This window comes from Prionailurus bengalensis, chromosome B3, assembly GCF_016509475.1.
Source record: "Prionailurus bengalensis isolate Pbe53 chromosome B3, Fcat_Pben_1.1_paternal_pri, whole genome shotgun sequence".
NCBI classification, from domain to species: domain Eukaryota; kingdom Metazoa; phylum Chordata; class Mammalia; order Carnivora; family Felidae; genus Prionailurus; species Prionailurus bengalensis.
This window is the reverse complement of record NC_057355.1, coordinates 99691701-99714486: the sequence shown is the minus strand read 5'-3', so window position 1 is coordinate 99714486 and position 22786 is coordinate 99691701.

Here is a 22786-nt window from a genome sequence, read left to right as displayed (position 1 = left end):
AATTTTAGCTAATCCAACAGGCAATAAATTGTATCTGTTTTGTTTTCCTTGTATTAATTATGAGTAAGTATGAACATTTTTCAACATGTTTAAAAGGCCATTTCTCTATCTTTCCGTGTGGGAACTATCTGTTCATCAGTGCAAAAGCCAACAGCAGAAATGGCTGTGAGACTTTTATATCTGGCTTCAGGGATGGGCCCTGCCCTTGAGGTTAAGCTCCAGACATAAAGACCTTTGACTTGCCTCCTTTCTCAGCACTATTCATACCCAGCACACTGGGCAGACTCCAGTTCCTCCTAGCAACTATCTGAGTCCTTCATCCTGTAGTTTGGCTGGTGTCCTAACCAGGCTCAGTGATCTAAGTATTCAAGGCTATGGTTATTTTTAGGTTTCCCATGTCAATAAAAACTGTTTTTGTAAATGCTTAAGAGCAAGCCCTGTATTTGGTGTAGAAATCATGAAGTTAACAATTAACATGAGGCCTAGGGTCTTTCAGTTTGAGTTCCAGGCTTTAGTACTCATGTTTCGTACTGGGAAGTCATTGAACTCATCATTCACAAAGGTCAAAGCAGGGGAATCACCTCATGACTAACAATTTTGTGTTCCAGATCACTGTGAATTCCTCTACCTTTCTGTTTGTAACAGGAAAATGGAATTTTCCCAAATTTCATCTGTATTAATCACATTTAACAGCTCTTTGGAGAGAAAAAGAATCAACCTTATAAACCACAAGTCTTCTTTAACTCCCTGGAGATCCACACTTGAGGTATTATGTGTGTGTGTATGATCAGGCTGGAAAGGGAGCTGGGTTTCATCCACCTAGGACCACATCTTCACCAAAGGCAGAATTTCTGCCATTCTCTGCCTTTCCAATACTGTATCATTAAAAACTGGATCAATTTGAATAAAAGTGTCATTACTGTATCTTAATTTCAATATTTGCTGCTACATCTTGTCTTCTTTTGATTGTCTAAATCAAACGAGTTGTGTTGTTTTAATTTAGCGCCATTATCAAATTAAACAAGGAAATATCTTAGTTGGTGATAGCCTTCCTCCAGGAATGGAAGGGAAGTAATGAAGTACAAGTCTTATTCCGATCACATAGTTCAAAGGCACCCTTACAAAATGGGTGCATTTAAAAGGGGTGCTTCCTCTGCATGTAAGTAATCTCACCAAGAACTCCACATGGACACCTAAAAACCATTCTACTTGCAATTTGATCTCTATTTGTTAGTTAGATGAGATTAAGAAAAACTAAGCCATCCTCAGGGTCCCATTTACCCTACACTGCTCATAATTCTATCCCCAATTTGGAAAAAGTACATAAGAGGAGAAATAATTAACAGCGTCCATCACTGACATCAGGTGAAATTCAAAGTCTTGCTTGTATTACTGCTACATTTCTGTGTATGTAAATCTATGATGCTTCAGTTAAGGACCATGAACTATAAACTCAAGTTTGCTTTTCACTACGACCTTGGTTAAGAAGGAGAGGCTATGAATACAGGCTTTAATCATCCTAAAGACCCCTGGCACGTGTGATGGTTTCTCTGACTTTGATGTAAAAGAAAGTTTCAAGTTTTTCACTTTCTGTACCAGGTGGTATTACCGGTAACTTTTTCACAGCCCTTTAAGGGAAGAAAGAATGAGTTGGAAGCATATCGATTTGAATGTTTCATAGAAACCTTCTCTGAGAGCCCCTGGCATACCAAAATTGCTCAATGTTGAGTGAAATAGGGAGTCTGTTTTGGAAGGATTTCCAGTTTGAGTGACCATTTTCCTATTGGTAAACACTGAAATTCCCTTTATCTGAGTCAATGGCTTAACCATTAATAAGAAAAACACAGGCTCGTTCTCTAATTCTGCAGTTCCCTTATTGAACTTGGCCACTCACAGGTATGATGGCTTAATGCCCACTAAGCCATTCCAACACCATTCTGGGTTAGATGTGGAAAACAATGACCTCAATTGTGTGTGTGTGTGTGTGTGTGTGTGTGTGTGTCCCCCTCTCTCTCTCTCTCCCCCCCCCCACACACACACCCCACCATGTACATATCCTCCAACACACACATATGAGCTGTTTTCTGCATACACACATACTGTATACATGAATAGCAATGTCCTTACTAGAGTAATAAAAGTCCCTTTCAGCTCTTCTCTCTTTAGCGGTTCCCATTTCAGAGCCACACCACAGATTCTTTGTGTCCTAAGTTCACAGGAAGCATCCCAAGCATTCTTGCAAGTCCTGTGGCTTGGCTTATGCAGCTGGGAATAAAAGGTCCCTTGAATACAGATGGCAATGTTGCCTTCTAGCAGCTGCCACCCAAGGGTAGTAAACACCATGCAGTTCATGTTTTGTACTGCTACATTTTGTGCCAAGGGAAAGATGAGAGAAATGTTCTTACTGGGGACTCCTCTTGGTCTGATTTATGAGAAGGAACTGTTCTTTTGATGATTCCCTGTGGTATGCAAAAAGCTTGACTTTGATTTTAACTACCAGGAATATGTGAGCTTCTATACAAGGTTATGTCTGAACTTTAAGAGTAAAGGAACTGGGAAATGATTCCAATTGACATGGAGACACCATTTTTCAGGTTTCAAAACTGACACACAACTATCACGTGTACAGTTAGCAGCAATGGGTTAGATCCTCTTCTATTAATGGAGGCCAGAAAAGAATACTTTGAGAAAGGTCACCAAGGCTTAACTGGAGATGGAGGAAGTGAGTGACTATATTTACAGTCCTAGAATGGAGCATATTTCAGCTTTCCACACAAAGAATGCTTTCTTTCAGCTTTTAACATGTCACTAAGGCGAGGTGGAGAGGCTCTGAGGACTCACAGAGGGATTTGTTGCCAAATTGTAAATCCAAACTTACATGTCATGAATTTCATTACCGTATCCTTCATTCCACCAGGACAGCCTATGGCACGGAAAGTCTTTGGCCTGGCATAATCACAGTGAACACAAAGCATCTACAGAGTTTGATGGAATGAAAGAATGGATACTGAGCTTTATTTTCTTTTTTGTTCTTTCCTCTTGAACTTTGTGCATGCAAAACAGGCATGCACACTCAGGAAGCTAAGTGCCTGAAGAAGTTACTACTGATGTAAGCACAAAGCTTTTCAAAACCCCGGGGTGGTGGTTATAAATCTAGACTGAGTCAGTGGTGATCAAGAGCAGATTGATGGGCTGTGTGTTTTTCTGTGAAAATAATATCTCCCTATTGATAGTTATTATTCCACACACCATTACACCGACTGCCACAAAACCCCACAAGTGAAAGGGAGCTTAGAGACAACGTAGTCTAACTTCCTCATTTTACAAACATCAAAAATAAGACTGGGAAAAGATATATGACTCACCCAAGGTCATAAGAGCTAGTCATGTCAAAGCTGGGAATAAAGTCAAGGTTTTCTGATTCATATTCCAGGGTTTGGTCTCTTTAAAAGTCCATGACACTTTATTGAATATTATGGATTATCTCCCCCAAATGCAGGAGATGTCTTTTTGCCACATAAAAATAGTTTACTTAGGTGGAAAATGAAGCAAATGTTGTGTAATGTGTGAATAGGGGCTAGGGGAAAAATAATATTTGTAGCTACCCAGGTGGAATGATTTCTAAATGGCTAGCCTGCACATTAGAATCACCTGGAGGGGAGTTCTGGCTATCCAGTGTGCTGTGACAAACTATCACAAAACTTAGTAGCTGAAAACAACAGTCATTTTATTAGATTTCACAATTTTGAGGGACAGGAATTTGAGTAAGTCTCAATCAGGTGATTCTTCTGCTCCATGTGGCATGAACTGGGATTACTTGGTGGTATTTAGCTGGCAGCTGGACTGACAGTTTGGAGGATGAAAAATGGCCTCACTCACTTCTTTCATTCACTGATGGAAACATACGGGAGTCCAGGCTCAGCCAATCTTTCTTCCCGTGCAGTCACAGGGTATCTCTACCTAATTTTCTTATATGGCAGACTTCTTACATGGTAGCTCAGGGTTCAAGAACTGACAGAAAGTGCCACTGCCTTATAAACAACTCAGCCCAGAACTGGCCCAATATTGTTTCTGTCATTTCTATTGGTCAAAGTAGTCATAGACAACCCAGACCCAAAGGGAGGGGAAACAGATTCCATCTCTCAGTGGGAGGGGTATCAAAGGCTTTGTGGCCATCTTTAATCTACCACAGTCCATCCCCTAACCACTAATTATTTCTATTCTTCCCACATACAAAATCCACTCTCTTCCTCCCCTGACCTTCAAGAGCCTCATCTCATTATAGCAAAAGGTTTAGATTGGAGATCCAGAATTTCGTCTTCTAAATCATGTCTAAGGAACGGTAGGGTATGATATCTTCATAAGGTATGATTATGAAGTATGATTCTCTCAATCTGAAGACCTGTCAGCCAAAAAGCCAAGTTTTCTGTCCCATATTCCCACCTTAAAATTATCACACTGAAACAGAAAATCACAGGAGACATTCAAGTTCAGAAGTGGAGAAGGGAACAACAGGATTCACAGAGAAGTAACTTGTCCATAATAAGTCTGAAATACAATTGGTCACACATCACTAATTCCTTGATTAGGGTCCTGATTTAATTGGGTCTGGAGCGGAGCATGCACACTGGTATTTTTTATTGGCTCCGCAGGTGATTCTAATGGGTAGACAGAGGTGAAAACATGTTCCAGCAGTTGCCGGAAAGACAGGACTTGAGCTCAGAAGAAAGGATCACCTGCATGGAGGCAATGGGGGAAGCAGTGCATGAGGTGGGGAGTGCCCCAGGGAGGGATGGAAGATTCAGAAGCACATAAGATATTGAAACCAGACACAGAGCCCTGGGGTGTGCAGGGTCAGTCCTGGGAGCCCTTGGCAGGGGGTCACAAGTCCAGCCTGCGAATTGAGGAGCAGAATCAAGGTAACAAAGGATAGAGAGCTGATAACAGAGAAGTTCACGTGGGGATTCCAAGGGTGAAGATAATCAGAGAGGGTGCGAGGCCAGGGCAGAGAACGAGATCAAGCAGCAGTATCCAGTCCAATCCAAACCATCCATTGCACAAGAGCACCAGCAGCACTGCTTGGCACCAGCAAGAGCAAAGGATGGAGCCACAGGAAATAAAAGGAGGAAGAGGCTGGGGCCAGATGCTGCCCAGGATAAGGCAGACACAGATGGCTCTGGTGGTGAAGAACGTGAACTGGAATTCCCTATTTCAGCTGTTTTGTATGAAAGCGAGTCCTGCCCAACTCAAAATGCATGATGTGTTCACAGAATATGCTGACCTTTTGTTCTCCCAGGAGTGAGTAGAGCAGGGATAGAGAAGGGAGTTGTTCTGGAGAAATCTACAACTAAATTAATGGCTCAGAAAGGCTAGGAGTGTGATGACAGCTGCTTTTTCTCACACTTTTCTTTCCCGTTCTTGGAGATACTTTCTTTTCCCATAAGCTCTGCTGATTGTTGCTAAAGAGCAACACAACACATGCAAACTTTTAAATCTGTACAAAAGAGAAACAGAAATTCCTCTTTAGAACAGTACTTTAGACCACAACAAAGCCATGAGGAGGAGTTTAACAGCATGACACCTGCTGGACTGCCTGCAGCGAAGGTGTACCCAAAGCCATGTATCCCTAAAAGAGAGGCCATTTTCTGGAACATATTTGGGAAGCCACAGAAGGTTAACAAAAATGGCTGCCTCTGCCTTTCAACTGAAGCATCCTGGCTGATGCACAGCCTGTGATTTCCATACAATGCAGATCAAGGATCTGAACTTAAATGGGATTGCCACGTTTTCTACTTTCACTGTGCTCTTGGAAATTCTTATAAAATGTAGACAAAACAATTTCGCGAAGTGCTTAGCTTGTTTATATCCACATGTGGACTTGGGAGGTTTGTCTCAGTATGTAAAATATCTTAAAATTACAACACCCCGGGGCACCTGGGTAGCTCAGTAAGTTGAGCATCCAACTTGATTTTGGCTCAGGTCATGATCTCATGGTTGTGAGACCGAGCCCTGCGTGTGGCTACATACCAGGCATGGAGTCTGCTTAAGAAGTCTCTCTCTCCCCCTTCCTTTCCCCCTTCCCCACACACGCGCGCGCACACACACACACACACACACACTCTCTCTCTCTTTCTCTCTCTAAAAAAAATTATAACACCCTATTTTAAGCTGAAAACAACTTAGATTTGAATTCAATAAAATTCCTGAACTTTGCATTTTACTTCTCCTCCCCCTCATATTTTAGGTTATTGCTGTCACAACCTACATATTTTTAACAGTGTAACTTATAACAGATTATTATAGTTATGGCTATTTTCACTACATTCGTGAATATAAGTGAATTATTCACCATATTACCATATTACACAATATAACTTTGGCATATTTTCCCTTACCAGTGAGTATTTATGATGGTAATCTGTAGCGGCCTGGGGGAGGGGCAATGTGGTCAGCTGCTCCTCTTAACCTTTCTAAGGTCTTGGTCTACGTGGTACATGGGGGTGCTCCAGCTTCACCTTCATATTCTAGGATGCTCTCAGTGATACTTTGTTCATGAATAGTTATTAGTTGTTGTTTCTGTGAGGGAGAGTGAAGTCAGGAACTACCTATGTCACCATCTTGGTGACTTCCTTCTCTCAGTACAGATCCATTCACCCTATGAAACAAAAATGTTCTATTTCCACATTTCTTCTGAAGTCTATTGCTCTTTCTCATCCCAGAGGATGAGAAGGAATGCAGCAGTCTTTCTCTTCAATACCTCGTCAAGGCTTATTTACCTTATTAATAGAATCAAGCACTGTGCAGCTTCATCGATGACTAATCTATCTCATCACGCCTAATCAATGGCTACCCAATTTTTTAACTGTCCAGACAACATGACATAGAATTCACTGGCATAAAAAACTGTTAAAAGATAACCTGAGGCATAGCAAAACATTTTAAGAGTTTATGCAAGCAAAAATTGATTCCAATGGGGCAGCACCAAACCAAAAGGGGTTAGGAGAGCTCCATCAAAGAAGCTCAGCAGGAACTTTTGTAGAGAAAAGGCAGAAGAAAAGTATGGAAATTATTGACTGGCTATATCTTGAAGCCTAGCTGGTTGTGATTGACTGTCCTTAGATTTTAATTCCATAACCTTGAGGCATTTACAGGCTGAGGTTCTGGTTTGCTTATGTAGGCCACCAGGCATTAGAGCCACATCTAACTGAGCAATACATGATGTTTAATTAATTCAACAATACATAATGCTTGAATGTAATTCTCTTTCACTCACGCATTATTTCAAATAAACAAGTTCTTTCTCTAACTAGGCTGGAAGCATTTTATACTCAAGGGTTATGCATTTTACTTCTTAAATTTTCCTATATTGAGCCCCAGGAGAGTGCTAGATCATTTTTACACAGAGAAACCGGCCACTTCTCCAGACGTAAGTCACCTTATTAGTAAACCTTTAAGAAGTGGGAATAAGAACAAAAAAGGGGGACAAAGAAATTAAATAGGGGAAATTGGTGAAGCAGGCACCTCCCCTGCCCCCATTGCTGATATAAAAGAAAAAAGAGTATGTCCAGAATCATCCCCCGGTTCAGTGCGATGGTGGTGACAAACTATAGAAGCCTCAAAAAAAAAAGGCCTGGGAGGCAGCAGAATAAGTTCTTGTCCAGAAGATTCTGGAACAGATGAGTTTAACAATCTGGGAGGGGTGTCCACTAAGGGGTGAGGAAGAGAAGATGGAAAGTTTCTCTGAAGTGAAAGGAGGGTCAGCCATCATAGGAGCTCAGTTCCAGCTCCAGGACAAAGGCTTAAGGTCCTGGTAACTAGTTAAAGGGGCCTAGTCTCGAGGTCCACATGCAAGAAGAGCTGCAGCAGAAGCAAGAAGCAGCCCGCTCCCTGGCAGATGGACTTTTCTGGCCAGGAGGGCTGCAGGGTATGGTTCCTTAACACCACAATAGCCATGGAGTTCCCAGATAAGGAAATAGCCACTGAGACTCCACAATGAGATATGAAGGTTGTGCACTTGTAAAGACGTGGGGGAGAAGGCAACTCCTGGAAAGGACTGGTTTATCTTGATCTTATCAAGCGCCCCTATCCTGAAACTCGTGTGATGAACCAGGTCAGAATAAGCTAAACTCCAGAATCTCAGTGGCCTCTCATAGCAAAAGTTTCTAGGTCACTCATTCTGCAGGTCCACAACAGGCTGGCAAAAGGCTCTGCGGCCATACTCACTCAGGGAGCGAGGCTGATAAAGGGGTTCGACTCACCATGAACTTCCATGTTCCCCCAGGTAGTGGGAAGGGAACTATGGGAAGGGGAGCTGGCTCAGAAAGGTTGCTCCCGAAAGCGATGCACATCACTGCTGCTCACATCTCATTGGTCAAGGTAAATCATGTGGCCACACCCAACTTCAAAAGGGCAGTGAGTCCAATCCACCATGTTGCTAGAGGGGAGTATTGGCAAACCGTGCTAGCGACTACCACCTACATCACAGAAAAGACCTGTTTGCCCAGAGAACATTGATCTTCCTATTCAGCACTGTGAAAAACCTTTCTCTACCAGGCCAACTCTGATTGCCTGCTCAATTTCACTTCATCATTAAAGTACTGCCCAAACATTAAATGAGAAGATTCAGATTTAAAACATCTTTTAAGGTCACTAATCAATTTTATTTACTACAATAAATTTTTAAATGGTAAATTCTTCTCAGGAAATTCTTCCCAGGACACTCTGACTAGGCCCCCCTCTTGTCCTCTCTCCTTTTATACTATTAGTTCCCTTCATAGAATTGATCAATATTTGTCACTATTCATATTTTTCTATGTACACTTCATAAACATGAATACACACGTATTATGTATTCGTAATTTTCTATGTAAATTTTTATTTTAAAAATTTAAATAGATAATATTGGTTCAAATCTTGTCCTAATTACAGAAGATTTAAAATATATAAATATCACTCTCTAAATACCACTCTCCAGGCTGATGATGATAGTAAGTAAAAAGGGAAATAATTTTCTAAGGCCATTTCATGAAAAAAACAAACAGAATTATGTATGTCGTTGGAACCTGAATTATTCACTAAATAAATAAATTAGTTTATGAGGATGAACTTGAGTTATAAAAATAAAAAGTTTAACTTATACTCAATATCCTCTTGTTAAGGCTACAAGAATGACTTTGGTAATAAGGTACTTCAAACCCAGCAAAATCTTTCCCTTCTAGATCATGACTAAAAGTATCAAAAGAATATTCAAATACGGAAAACCTGCATCAGCTCTGGAAAGAAGGAAAGAGCACTATCAGTATGTTAGGACTTCAAGGAATTCCTGATGGATTACAGACAGAAGCAACTTAAAGGAAAGCCCTAGGTGGTGACTTGGAGACTTCCTTCCTGAAAATAACAGGATTTTGTAAGAAACAAATGAAGGGAACCTATACCTAAATGTTCATAGCAGCATTATTTATACTAGCCAAAAGACAGAAACAATTCAAATGTCCATTAACAGACAAATGGGTAAACAAAATGTGGTGTATTCATACAAGTACTGATACATGTTAATCATGGATGAACTTTAAAAACATTTTGCTAAGTGAAAGAAGCCACTCCCTATATGATTCTGTTCATATGAAAAGTCCAGAAGGGAAATCTGTAGACACAGAAAGTAAACTAGTGGTTGCTTTAGGGGTTGGGGGGGGGGGGGTTGCAGAATAGGGGAAAATAACTGAAGGGTACATGTTTCTTTTAGAGGTCATAAAAATGTTTTAAAATTGGCAGTGGTGATGGTTGCACGTATTTATGAATAGACTAAAAATCAATGAATTTCAAAATGAGTGAATTGCATGGTATATGAGTTATATCTTAATAAAGTCATTAAAAATTTAGGAAGGAATGAAGGGAGGGAGGGGAAGGGAGCCTCAAGAAGACTTAGCAATGCTTCTAAGTCTGGCTGAGGGTGGAAGACAGCTACAGGATAGATGATTCCAGCTCCTTTGAAACCTTCCTCCGGTGGCAGATCAGCAGCATTCTACAGAAACTACACAGAAGGCCCAAGGCCAAATGCAGCCAGAGCAAAGAGAAAGCTTGCAGGCCTGGGCTCCTCCCCAGTGCTGTGGGACTCTTCCTGATGTGTAGGTAAGAGGCAGGGCAGAAGGCTGGCCCAAAGAACAAACAATGTTCAGAACTTGGTCTCTCGTGAAGTTGCTTTACCAAACACAGGGCAGAAACTACTTGAAAGGGTCTCACTTGGGATTGAGCATGGCCCAGATCTTTGGCCACTGTATAGCAGTCTTTGGCTGCTATATTATGACACAGACGTGTCACCTCCATCCACCAGTCCCCAAGTTTATGATCAGAGAGGAGATTTCTAATGATATCCAGGCTCTAAGGAATCTTTGGTTACATAATTTTTCCAAGCCCTTAGTAAGAACCTAGTGCATTTGCTTCCAAGAAGTTCTGTGTGTCAAAAACCATACCTAAATTTCTTTCCTGGTCATAATTCCCAATCCGAATCCAGTTTTTTCTTACTCAACTCCTTTCCACTCTCTCAATTTAATGGTGGCTATTTGGGGAGGCTGGGTAAGGAATACCGTACCTTTAAGGAGTTCTTTGCCTTGGACTGAGTCTTGAAGGGCTTTAACTCCTCAACATCTTCTTTCAACTTAGTTTCCTGCTCTTTGAGCCCTATGGCCATCAACTTTTCCTATTTAAAAGCCCAAGTTTCAGGTCTCTGCAGTTATTGCTTGAGCTTTTCCTTCTAAAATGTCATAAAATGTAGCCACTATCATCTACCATACAGTATAACAATCTTGTAGTCAATTTATTCCCTTAGAACTAAGAGCTCAGAGGCATTTTATCTACCTTGCAAGTTATCACTGACAAAAATTTTTCCAGACATTTTGCCATTGCAAATCATGGGTCTCCATCCCCTAGTCTTTGAGATCAGTTTCCTTGCTGCCCACTCCTCAGCTCTTAAGACAGTACTATATGTTTTAGTTTGGGGTTATGGTAGCACCCGCTTTCTTTACCATTTCTTGCATTAGTTCACACCAGCTGTCATGGCATTAGCAGCTGAGTGGCTTTACCTAAGTTTATTTCTCTCTCATACAGAGTCCAATTGGCAGTAAAGGGTGTCTGTTTCCTGCAGTTATTCAGGGACTCAAACCAGTAGAGACTGCCATTTCACCTGTGGTTTACAAGGCTGCCGTGGCATCGTCATGCAGACCAGAAAGACAAAGGGATCATGGCTGAGAAGTGCAGGCATTTCACTGTCACCATATTCTGTTAGCCAGAACTCAGTCATGTGCCCACACCTGACACCAAGGGAAACTGTGGACCCAGGAAGAAAACTAAATGAGCTTCGAGATGGTTACACAGTGCATGAACTTGTCCTATTAACTCTGGAGACTTTCAGATAGGTCTAAACAAAAAATATTAACAAAATCTCTATACTTTCAATAAGAGACACTTAAAAATGTGATATGGAAAAGTTCAAAAAGAAAAGAGTAACTAAAGACATATCAGAAAGTACACCCAAAAAAAGAAAGCAAGGTGGCCATACTAACGTTAGGCAAAAGGTGTCATGGCAATGAACATTAAATTAAAACAGCACTTAAGGAAACGAACTGCATCAAACTCTATAAAGTGATAATTGGAGGTATAAGAAAAAAGATGGTCAGAAATAGTATACTAGTAAAGACTTTAACAGACTACTTTTTAGTTACTGACAGATTAGAAAACCAAAATTATATGGAGTATTTAAAGAATATATTGAACAAAGTTAAATAAAAAATCCATTCCCTTAAGTAACCCTGGGTCTAAATTATCAAAACCATTGTGTTATTTATATCCTTAGGCTTCTGGGTACAGAGACTCACTTCGACCCCCAGTCTATGGGTGGATGAATTGGTGGATGGACTTGTAAGGACACATGGAGCACCAGGGAAATGGAATCTAGCAGAAATCCAACAATAGGATTGAATTGGTAGAACTGGGGCACCCCCAGCATAAGCAGGCAGTGACCTAAGGGAAGGACCAGCAGACTGAAAATGGGGATATTGCTGTAGTGCTCTGCCTTGAATTGACTCAGACTCCTTCCATTGGCTGCTTCTTCCTGTACCCCACCCCTGGCCTCCTCCATCTCCATAGCTTGCCTTTACCTCATAGCTTCTGCTTTTTTTTTTTAATGCATGTGCCCTAAACTTGGTCCTTTATGACTCTCCATTCCTGCAATATAAGATGACTTCAGTAACGCTCCTGCTGCTGTCTCTTCCTCTGAATATTTTTTAGTTCAAATTCTTAAGAAATGGAATCTCAGTAGCTAGCACATCCTTTGCTTATGAAACCACACCTTAGGTCCCAGCCTGTGGATTCTTTGAGCCTCTAAGTACCCCTCACCCAATAAGCAGACAGAGGAGAAGAGGGAATACATGGTATAAAACGTAGATGTCTGATTACTGTCCTGTCTGAAAAGACAGGGGTAGACTGCCCAGGAGGAGTTACAGGCATGACAAGCTGGATAATATAATACTTGTTGAATGAACAAATGAAGAACCTGCTAGTATCAGGTATTTTGCTAGCCAATAAGCACATTGTGTACAACACCTATAAAATACTACGCAGTTGTCCAAAATTCACATTTACATAGAGATCCACGATATAATGTTGATTTTTAAAAATCAGATTGCAAAACAGGATTATTCTGTTCTTTGAAAAAGAAAGTATGTGTATGCATAAGAAGAAAATCTAATAAGGTATATAATATACGAACATGTTTAACCACGGTTTTCTCTGGGTACCAGGTTTGGGGTAATTTTAATTTCTTCTTAAATCTTTCTGAAGTGCACATATCTAGCATTGAGTTTATACTGGTATATATATATTTTTTTTCACAATCAGAATAATAAGGCTGTTTTTATTATGGGATGGGGAATCTTAAAATATGCATACCTTTTGACCTGGTGAATCCATTTCAAAGAATTTCTCCTGAGAGAATAATTGGAGTTATGCTCAAACATATTTTTATAAGAATGTTTAAAGAATTTTCCCCCCTCTTTCTAAAAGGAGAAGCTATTTAACCTTTTGAGGCTCCATAGTTTCTCTATAAATGTGGCTGAAAAATGAGCCTTCACATTTCCTTGGCTGGTCTCAAGAAAATTCAGTAAAACAAGGTTATTTTGAGATCAAGTAGCCTAAAGATATAGGTGAGAATACCCCCATTGTAGTGGTCAGGGAAATGTAATCAGTGAATGCTGGATTCTTTACAGAGAAGAGTAATTTTTCTGATGTCACTATCAGGAAGATGTTTTTCTCCAGCTATCAAGTATTCCTAACCTTTTTTGTTATGAAAATTTGTTTCAGAAAAGAATTTGAAAGTAATTTTTACAAAAGCATAAAAGACAGATAACAATTTAACAATGTGATTCTCCACTGGAACGCTTCATATACATTCTTCTTCCCTCCATCCCAAGATTTGTATCAGAAAGTTTGAGATGTGACCCATGATCAGCATTTTAACAAGCATGCCACATGAATTTTATGGTAGTGGTTTTAAGATGCCACTGTGAGAAATACTGCCTTAACATGCTCTCAAGCAAAGACATTTACATTGTAACAAGGACCAAAGCCTCAGCTTAGAGGAATGCAGTTGATATTCATTTCTGGTAGCATTGTGGGAAAAACTAAAATCCTGGATAAAAATGTCTTTTAGCATCTTTTCAAATTTGTTGATAAGCTGTCCAGAAAGCAAAACATTCTCTGAGGCCAAAAAACCTAAATTTAAAGCACGAAGCAAGAAAGGTAAACAGAGCACTTAGGTTGGCTTTTGCCCCGAGGGATTTGCCAACCCCAGGTGAAACTAAGCATTAGTTTTTGTCTTCATGGGTTCAGGACAGAAGAGACAAATCTCTCTACCTAAGACCATGGGGAAGCTAATAAGAGATCCCCACTGAAGCTGGGGTTCATCAGGGCTATTCAGTTAAGGAGTAGACTAGAAATAAACCTGTCCTCATCCCTGAGTAATGTAATGAAAAGTACCTCTCTCCAACTGTGGGGATGGTGGGAAGGAGAAAAGTCTCCTTTGGATATCCAGATTTTATGTGGCTTTATGCTACCGAGGTCATCTAAAATTGCTCAAGGTAAATACTGGAATTAAAGTGTTTTGGGGTTAGTAGTTGCCCCAGAGCCTGGCAGAAGCAGAGAACATTCTCTGTGATGGAAATCATTTTTGACCTAGGTGCAAAAAACCAGCAAAGATAGTTTTCAAAATATGAGCTCATATAAGAATCCCTCATATACATACAAACATATAGAAGATGTCAATGTCACACTGAACAACAAATCCTAATGGCTTGATTTTAAACATATATACACAATTTCACCACCCCTACTATCTTCACCTCCCCCACCCTGGTTCAAATGATCATCATCTGCCACCCGTACTACATGTTTAGGCTCACAATTTTAGATATATATAAACAACAAACTCTAAGACATGATCTTAAAAACACTGATTTACACAATAGCATCAAAAATACAGAATCATACATCTAATAAAAATGTACAAGGTCTTAGTATAGAAAATCACAAAATGTTATTTCAAAGATAAAAAATAAATAAATGTAAAAGCTAAGGTCACAACAGGAAATGGTTAACTAGACACCACAAAGATGCCATTGCCCAAAAAAATCTGTAAATTTGATGCAATGCACACCAAAATCTCCAAAGATTTAGTTTTCCCTTTTGTATGAACGTACGTGGTAGATATATTACTAGACAAGCTGTGTTTTAGAATATGTGGAAACACAATGAACTAAAAGTATTGAGATCATCTTGATAAAAAATTGGCTGAGAGTAGAATGTACCTAATCAGATATCAAGAATTATTATATAACTACATCAATTAAAACACTGGAATATGCTGGAATATGGGTCAGGGATAAAACAGAACAGAGTGCACATGTTGTGTATGGCAGAGAGGAATTACAGAACAGTAAAGAAAGGATGGACTTCAAAAAAAAAAAAATGGAACTGGAGCAGTTGGTTATCCATAAGAAAGACCAATCAAATTGGAGCTCTTGCTCACAGCTCATGTAAAAGTCAATTCCAGGTGAATTAGAGAGTTAAGAGAGAAAGATCATACTTTAGCATCTACGGAAAAATAGAATATCTTTATGATCGTGCGATAGAAAAACATTTTTTTTAATAAGACTTAAAAGCACAACCCATAAAGGAAAGACTCAGCAAATATTCACTATGTTAAAATTAGGTACTTCTGTATGTTGAAGGACACCAAAAAGGGAGTGAAAATTCAAGCCATCAACTGGAAGAAGATACTTGTGACAAATACAACAGACAAAAGTTTAATATTCATAACAGATAACAAAATTTTACTAACAAAAAAAGAAAAACAGTCAAAGCTTGAACAGACATTACTATAGAGAAAATATAGCAATCAACCTAGAAATATCAGCTTATTGGTAGTAAGAAAAAAATGTAAATTAAGACTGCAGTAATGTCTTTCATGCCTACCAGAAAACCAAAAATTAAAACTTCTGAAAATAGCAAGTAATAGTGACAATACTTATACACTACCAGTGGACGTTTAAATTGTTGCAACCGCTTTGGAAAATAATTTGGCTTTTTCTAATAAATTTGAACATTTACAACACCTATGATCCTACCTCTTCTCTCCTAGGAATAGATCTAGAGAAAGTCTTGCACGTATGCACCAGAAAAACCATGCAAGAATATTTATAGCAGGACTGTTTTGTGGTAGCAAAAGTCTAGAAATAATACAAATGTCCATCAATTGTAGAATAAAATCCAAATTGTGGCATATTCACTCAATCCAATTATATATAGCAATGAGATGAACTATAGAAACACACAAGAATATTCCAAGATACAACATGGATTTTTTTTAAGTTGCAGAATATAGTATTATACCATTTATAAGAAGTTCAAATGTAGGTAAAACCAAGTAACATGTATTAGAGGAAAATAAATATAAAAGGTAAATCTTAAAAGCAAAGTGATGATCAACACGAAAATCAGGATTATAATTTCTCAGAAGGGGGAAGAACATGCAAAGGACTTTATTTTCCATAAACCAGATGCATGATACCCTTATTTTATCTTATACATGTTTAATATACTATTTTATATCTTTCATTCCAAAACTACTTTCAGATATGATATACTCTTCAAAAAGTGAATTTATATTAGGTTATTTAAAAATTCATAAGCAATTGGGAGAAAGATTTAAAAGGGATTCAGAGAACCTTCTTGGCCCCCTAACCTATGGGCATGAGGAACAACTGCCTTGCCTGAGACAAGTGCCTCTGACTCTCCTGTTCTCCCACCTTTTTTAAAACTTGGGGTTCAAAATACTCTCCAATTCTCCTACTGCCATTTGCAGGCATTCTTTTCAAGACTATTGCGGCTCATTTACCCGAGCCTTTTTTTTTTTTTTTTGAGAGAGAGAGAGAGAGAGAGCGAGCGAGCGAGCAACCTGGGGAAAGGAGAAGAGGGAGAAAGAGAGGGAAGGAGACAGAGAGAGAGAGAGAGAGAAAGAGAGAGAGAGAGAGAGACAGAGAGAGAGAGAGAGAGAGAGAGAGATCTCACCACCGTGAGATCATGACTTGAGCTGAATTCAAGCATTGGACACTTAACCCATGGAACCACCCAGACACCCCTACCCCAGCCTTTTTAAATGAACACAGTTTACCCATGCAAATTTGCTAAACACAAATGAAAGTGCCATTTGCTCTCAGCAGAATTTGCCAAGACCTCAACCAATTAATTTTCTGGTTACTCAAAGGCCCTCATTTTGGCCCAGTTCCGTGGCTCTTGCCATTGGCTCAGCTCATGTGATGGGTGACCTGGATGGGCCACGGTTTTCACCCTCACCTTGGGCACTACCCCCTACCCAAGCCCCAAGCCTGTTTTTCAACATCCATCCTCAAACTTTATAAGCCCAGTGATCTCCACGGACAAACACCCTTGAAAGAAAGGAGTCCAGCCCAATCAGGCACCCGCATCACCACCCCAAACACTGTGGGAAGGAGGTGAGAGAAGAGCAGCTGCTTCAAATTCACTCTAGCAGAGTGACTTCATCTTAGGCTGAGTCACATACCTCCGCTAGCCCTCCCTGCTCAAGCCCTGTTGACATTAGCAAGTTGAATACTACCACTGGCTGTTGCGAACAGTGGAAAAACTCTTCAGAGAAATGGATGACTGTTTTACTGTTGGCCTGAGCTTGGGGTAGGATGGGCATTCCAGAGAACCCATCCAAGACACCACCTGATCTGCTCCTTTGACTCTCAGAGTTCAAGATGTTCCTCACAGAGGGACCTTGCATTTTACAGACTACTGCCCAAGGAACTTGTTGCTACAACAAAAACTCCCAAACCATGGAAACTATTTGTAGTGGCCAAACCCAAAGCTCAACTATATACAAAGCCTAAAAATCAAGTTGCCTTAATCTTGCATTTTTGGCTCATTTTGCCTGGCCACATCCTAAAACCAAATGGGTTGAATTACTAGATGAAAAATAAATTCCATCCGTGGGAACTGTTGCTATTGTCACAGAAAACAAAGGGAAGGTGTTCTCCTGCCATGTTTTGGAAGAGGTGAAATCACCATTTTAAGATAAAATAAGACTTAAATTCCTGCCACACGCCAAAAAATAAAGTTAGTTGTCTAATTAGACTCCCTGTTAAAAGGTCTCTTATTATTTTAAATGCTGCTTTAAAATATCAAGTCCAGGGAAACCTTTCTAAAAGAACAATGTGAAAATGTGGATTTAAAGTCTTTAAGATGTATATAATTTTACACAGTAGTCCCAATTCTGGGAAAGTGCCCCAAAGAATTAGCTGCATGGACAGTTAATGCTGCATTACTTTTAACAGTGAGGGCGGCGGGTGGGGGGGTGGGGAGTTGGGGGCGGTGGACAAAAACAACAACAACAAAAAATCTTTAGATGCCCAACATAGGAAATTGGTTAAATAAATTACTGTATAGAAGTGCTCTTGAAAATCTAAATAGTCCCCTGGAATAACCATAACTCTCTATTCTTTACATAAACTTAATGTCTAATGCCCCAGCATGCTGAGTGCTCACAGCTGGCAGGCTCTTTTTAGTTAACCCACACACCTATAGTCCCACTAGGTGAGTCGTATGCTTACCAGGAATCCATTGTGTTTGTTCCCAAACATGTTTATGCTAATCGTTTTTATTGTAATTACGTAATTTAATTAAATAATATGTACACCGATGAAATGACAAAGAGATTCTTATTTCTCCAAACACTGGATGTTTTAAAGAGACTGGATAAAGTTGAGTTGCCAAAAAAACAACAACAACAACAACAAAAAACTCCACTGTTGCATTAGGTGATAGTGGACAACTGCAAAATATTAAGGGAGAAGTTGTAATGATTCCAAGGTCTTTTTTTCTGGATTGGTAAATATATTTGAGAAGCTATGTTTCGCAAGCTCCTCATGGAAGCCTGGCATACACTCATGTCTGAGAACCACTGTGTGACCATGAATGAATGCTACCTCATCTCCTCTCAGGTATGACTCTTAAGTCGTGGAACTCAGTTCTGCTCCTGGTTCTGACTTTCATTTGCACCATGATCTTAGGCAGAACATTGAACCTCCCTGGACTTCAGGGTCCTCATCTATAACCCAGATGCGGTTGGAGAATACACCATCTAAAATCCCTCTGGTGTAAAATATTTCAATATCTATGTTGTGAGTGATCTTTTTTTTTTTTTTAATCTGAAACATACCTAAAGGCATTTCAGGTTCATAGTGGGCTTTAATAACAAAGAGTTAACTTTGTTAACTCTAATATATGCAGAATTTCAGAGTTTCATTCAGTTCTTTGCACTAAAATGGCAGGTTCCTTCTGATTCAGCATATGTCCTTAAATCATTAGGACAAGAAAAGATTTGGAAATTTTCTACAAAAGGATACGAGTTGTAAGAATGACATTAGGGCTTTTCACTCCGGTTTTGGAAAACCACTTCCAGGGCGAGCCACCATTAGGATCAGGATGAGGACTGGGGAGGGATTGTGTGATTTATTCTTCAGGTATTATGATTCTAGCACAATCTCAAAATTGTCAGGGAAAAAAATTGATACCCGGAGATGTAACTGACTGATCCAACGTCAGCCCTCCAGTGGGGAGCAGAGCACCAGCACCAGAAATCTGCCTTCCTGACTCCTTGTCCAAGGCCCTTCCTGTCATACCTCCAAAGGCCTAGTTCCAGGGCCACCAGACTTCTCCTAGAGACTCAGGGCCTTCCAGCATCAGAGAGGTACCACTTTAAAACTCCTATTGTTCCCTGGGGGTAAACAACATGCAGAGTGGGACATGTTAACATTTTCCTTCCTGTGGATGTAGAGAGGACTCTGTAACACTTCCCAGTCTAGGTCATCCTCCATGTCCCTGAGGCAACTACGCAGGGGAAAGGCTTGTTACATTAACCCCATCCAGTTACCTCTGTCCACATACAATGGTTTACACAGAAGGAAGTAGGACTCTGACCCTGCTGCAAAATACCAATTAAGGCTAATCACAACAGTGGCCCACCTGGGTGCACAGACTGTGTGCACGGGCCTGCAGAACTGGGGGCTGCAGGTGGGGATTCCCCCACTTGCCCTCCTGAGAGCAGTTAAACATTGCCCCTTATTAGTTGACTCTCTGAGCCTGGGCTCCTGCCCCATCTCCCTCCAGAGCTCCGTGTATCCTGAAAAGGACAACCTTCCAGTCACTTGTTCAAAACTGAGCTCATCTTTCCTTCCTTGAGTCTGCTCCGGCTTCTGTGTTTCTTATTTCTATGAAAGGCGCCTCATCTTCCTTTCAGAGACATTTAAGACTGTAGAGACAGCTTTGAGGATCTCTTCTCCCGAAAGCAAGTATCCGTAGCAGCAGCAAGAGTGATGGATGACAGCAGGGACAACCACCCTCCTCGGTGGCTATCATCAGGGTCTGCTGTATGCACACACACGGTGACAGTGGCCTTACATACGTTACTCACAGCGGCGCCACAAGGCAGGCATTATGATCCCCATTTTTCCCCCGGGGAAGATAAAGAAGTCACCCAAGGACACACAGCTAGAGAGTGAGGGTGCCAGTGCCAAACTCAGGTGGGTCCCAAAAGCCCAGTTTCCCACTCTGCTGCCATGCCTCCTGCTCTTCCTTCATTTGTCCCCACCATCCATCCCTACCTTCTCCCACGCCACTGAGACACTTCCCAGCACCTAGCCCAGCTTCTGGTCCTTCTGTGTTTCAATCTTCCCTGTAAGTAGCAGCCAGTTATCTTTTTGAAAAACTGCTTTTGTGCATTGCTTTCCTGCTCCAACCTCCTCCATAGCTCCCCATTTCCTCCCCTGGAAAGTACAAATTTCTTATGTGGGCATTAAAAGCCACAGTGTGGACCCAGGTGCCTTTCTAACCATAATCTCACATTACTCTTCCTTTTATGTTTTTGTTTATTCATTTTTGAGAGAGACTGAGAGAATATGTGCAGGGGAGGGTCAGAGAGAGAGGGACACAGAGAATCCCAAGCAGGCTGCACACTGTTAGCCCAGAGCTTGACATGGGGCTTGATCTCACGAACTGTGAGATCATGACCTGAGCTGAAATCAAGAGTTGGATGCTTAACTGACTGAGCCACCCAAAAACCCTCACGCTACTTTTTTTTTTTTTTAATTAAAATATAGTTGACATGTTATATTAGTTTCAGGTGTACAATGTAGTGATTTAACCATTCTGTGCATTACTCTGTGCTCACAAAGGAAGTCTCCTTATCATTTGCCACCATACAAAGTTATTACAATATTATCATCTCTATTCCCTATGCTGTACTTTTCATCCCATAGCTTATTTATTTTATAACCAGAAGTTTGTACCTCTTAAATCTCACAGTACTCTTGCCCACGTACCCAGAATTTCACTTTGGAGTCTCAGGATCTGCACCAGACTCTTGTGACATCGGGCCACTTCTCTCTGTCCCCTTCCCTACACCACGTCTCCACATGAAGTCCTTTCCTTCTAGACAACATGGCTAATGGGCCACCTTCTTCAGGCAGTCTTCCTCAGCTTCCCACCAGCAGCAATTTCTTCCTCTGCTGACCTCCATCAGCTTTTATTTGAATCCCTCTATTGTCTTTCACCCCGTGGAACTTCCGGCCATAACAGCATGAGGCAGAGACGAAGTTTTCTGGAGTTGTTTGTTTGTTTGTTTGTTTGTGAGAGTGCGTGTGTGCACATGCACAAGTGGGGCAAGAACAAAGGGAGAGGGAGAGAGAGAATCTTGAACAGGCTCTGCGCTCAGCATGGAGCTACATCTCATGACCCTGAGATCAATGCCTGAGCCAAAATCAAAGAGTCAGAGGCTTAACTGACTGAGCTATCCAGGCATCCCTGAGTTTTCTGCTTTATCTCTAAGGAGCTTCATTCAGTCCCTACCTGTAGACAGCACCGTCTTAGTACCCTGATTCTACCACCTACCAGCTGTGTGACCTCAGGCAGGTTACTCAACCTTTCTGTGCCTGTTACTTCATCTCTAAAACGAAATGATAATTCCATCACGTCTCCTAAATTCTACAGGAATTAAATGATCTCATAGAATTAAGTGAGTTAGGGGCGCCTGGGTGGCGCAGTCGGTTAAGCGTCCGACTTCAGCCAGGTCACGATCTCACGGTCCGTGAGTTCAAGCCCCGCGTCAGGCTCTGGGCCGATGGCTCAGAGCCTGGAGCCTGTTTCCGGTTCTGTGTCTCCCTCTCTCTCTGCCCCTCCCCCGTTCATGCTCTGTCTCTCTCTGTCCCAAAAATAAATAAACGTTGAAAAAAAAAAAATTTAAAAAAAAAAAAAAAGAATTAAGTGAGTTAATAAATGTAAGATTGTTAGAAGAGTGCCTGGCACACAGTAAGCATTCACTAAATGATAGTTGTTATTATTCATATATGTACCAGCACTGATAAAATAACAGACATTTGTTTTATGTGTTTTATATAAGCTGGCTTCAGCAAATGACTAAGTTCTGGTTACTAATTAACGTGGAAAAATAGATAAATAAGAAAATAGCTTATTCATTTATATCCTAAGTCTATGTCATTTTTATTTTACATAAATAAAGTACTTACTAGCTATCTCACTATTACCTGAAACTAGCATAAAATTGCAAAGCCTCGTAAAATCTGTTCAAATTACTAATGGTCTATAATCAAGAAATAATTCCTAACAAAGCAATGTTCCCTGAAAAAACAGATTTCATTTTTTTTTTTACTTTCTTCTTCCTCTGTATTTTGCCTTATGCAATAAAACTTCTCAATTCTACCTGAATTGATTCAACAATTTCACTAATAATGATAAGAGCTGGGCTAAAGTTTCTCTTGGGAGAATCAATCAATATAATTCTGGAATAAAAATTCTAAGAAAACAGTTCTCTTAGGTAGATAAATGCTTTGGGAGCATCTACCTAGGTATCGATAACTCCACTGAACTTGAAACATGGTGGGCACTGTTATGGCTATCATGAGAGCATTATTTCAAATGGTTCATCAGGATCAATTCAAGGAGAAACAACACATTACACCCTAACTCTGGTAACTGCAGGCCCTCAAAAATAATAAAGTCATATTTTGGAAACAATATTCTAATGATCAGATATATTTCTAACTCAGACTAGTACCTCAACTTTAATCTAGATTAATGAGATTTCACTAGACATAGATACCTATACTAAAAGATGTAGTACATTCAGATGGGGGCTAATGTC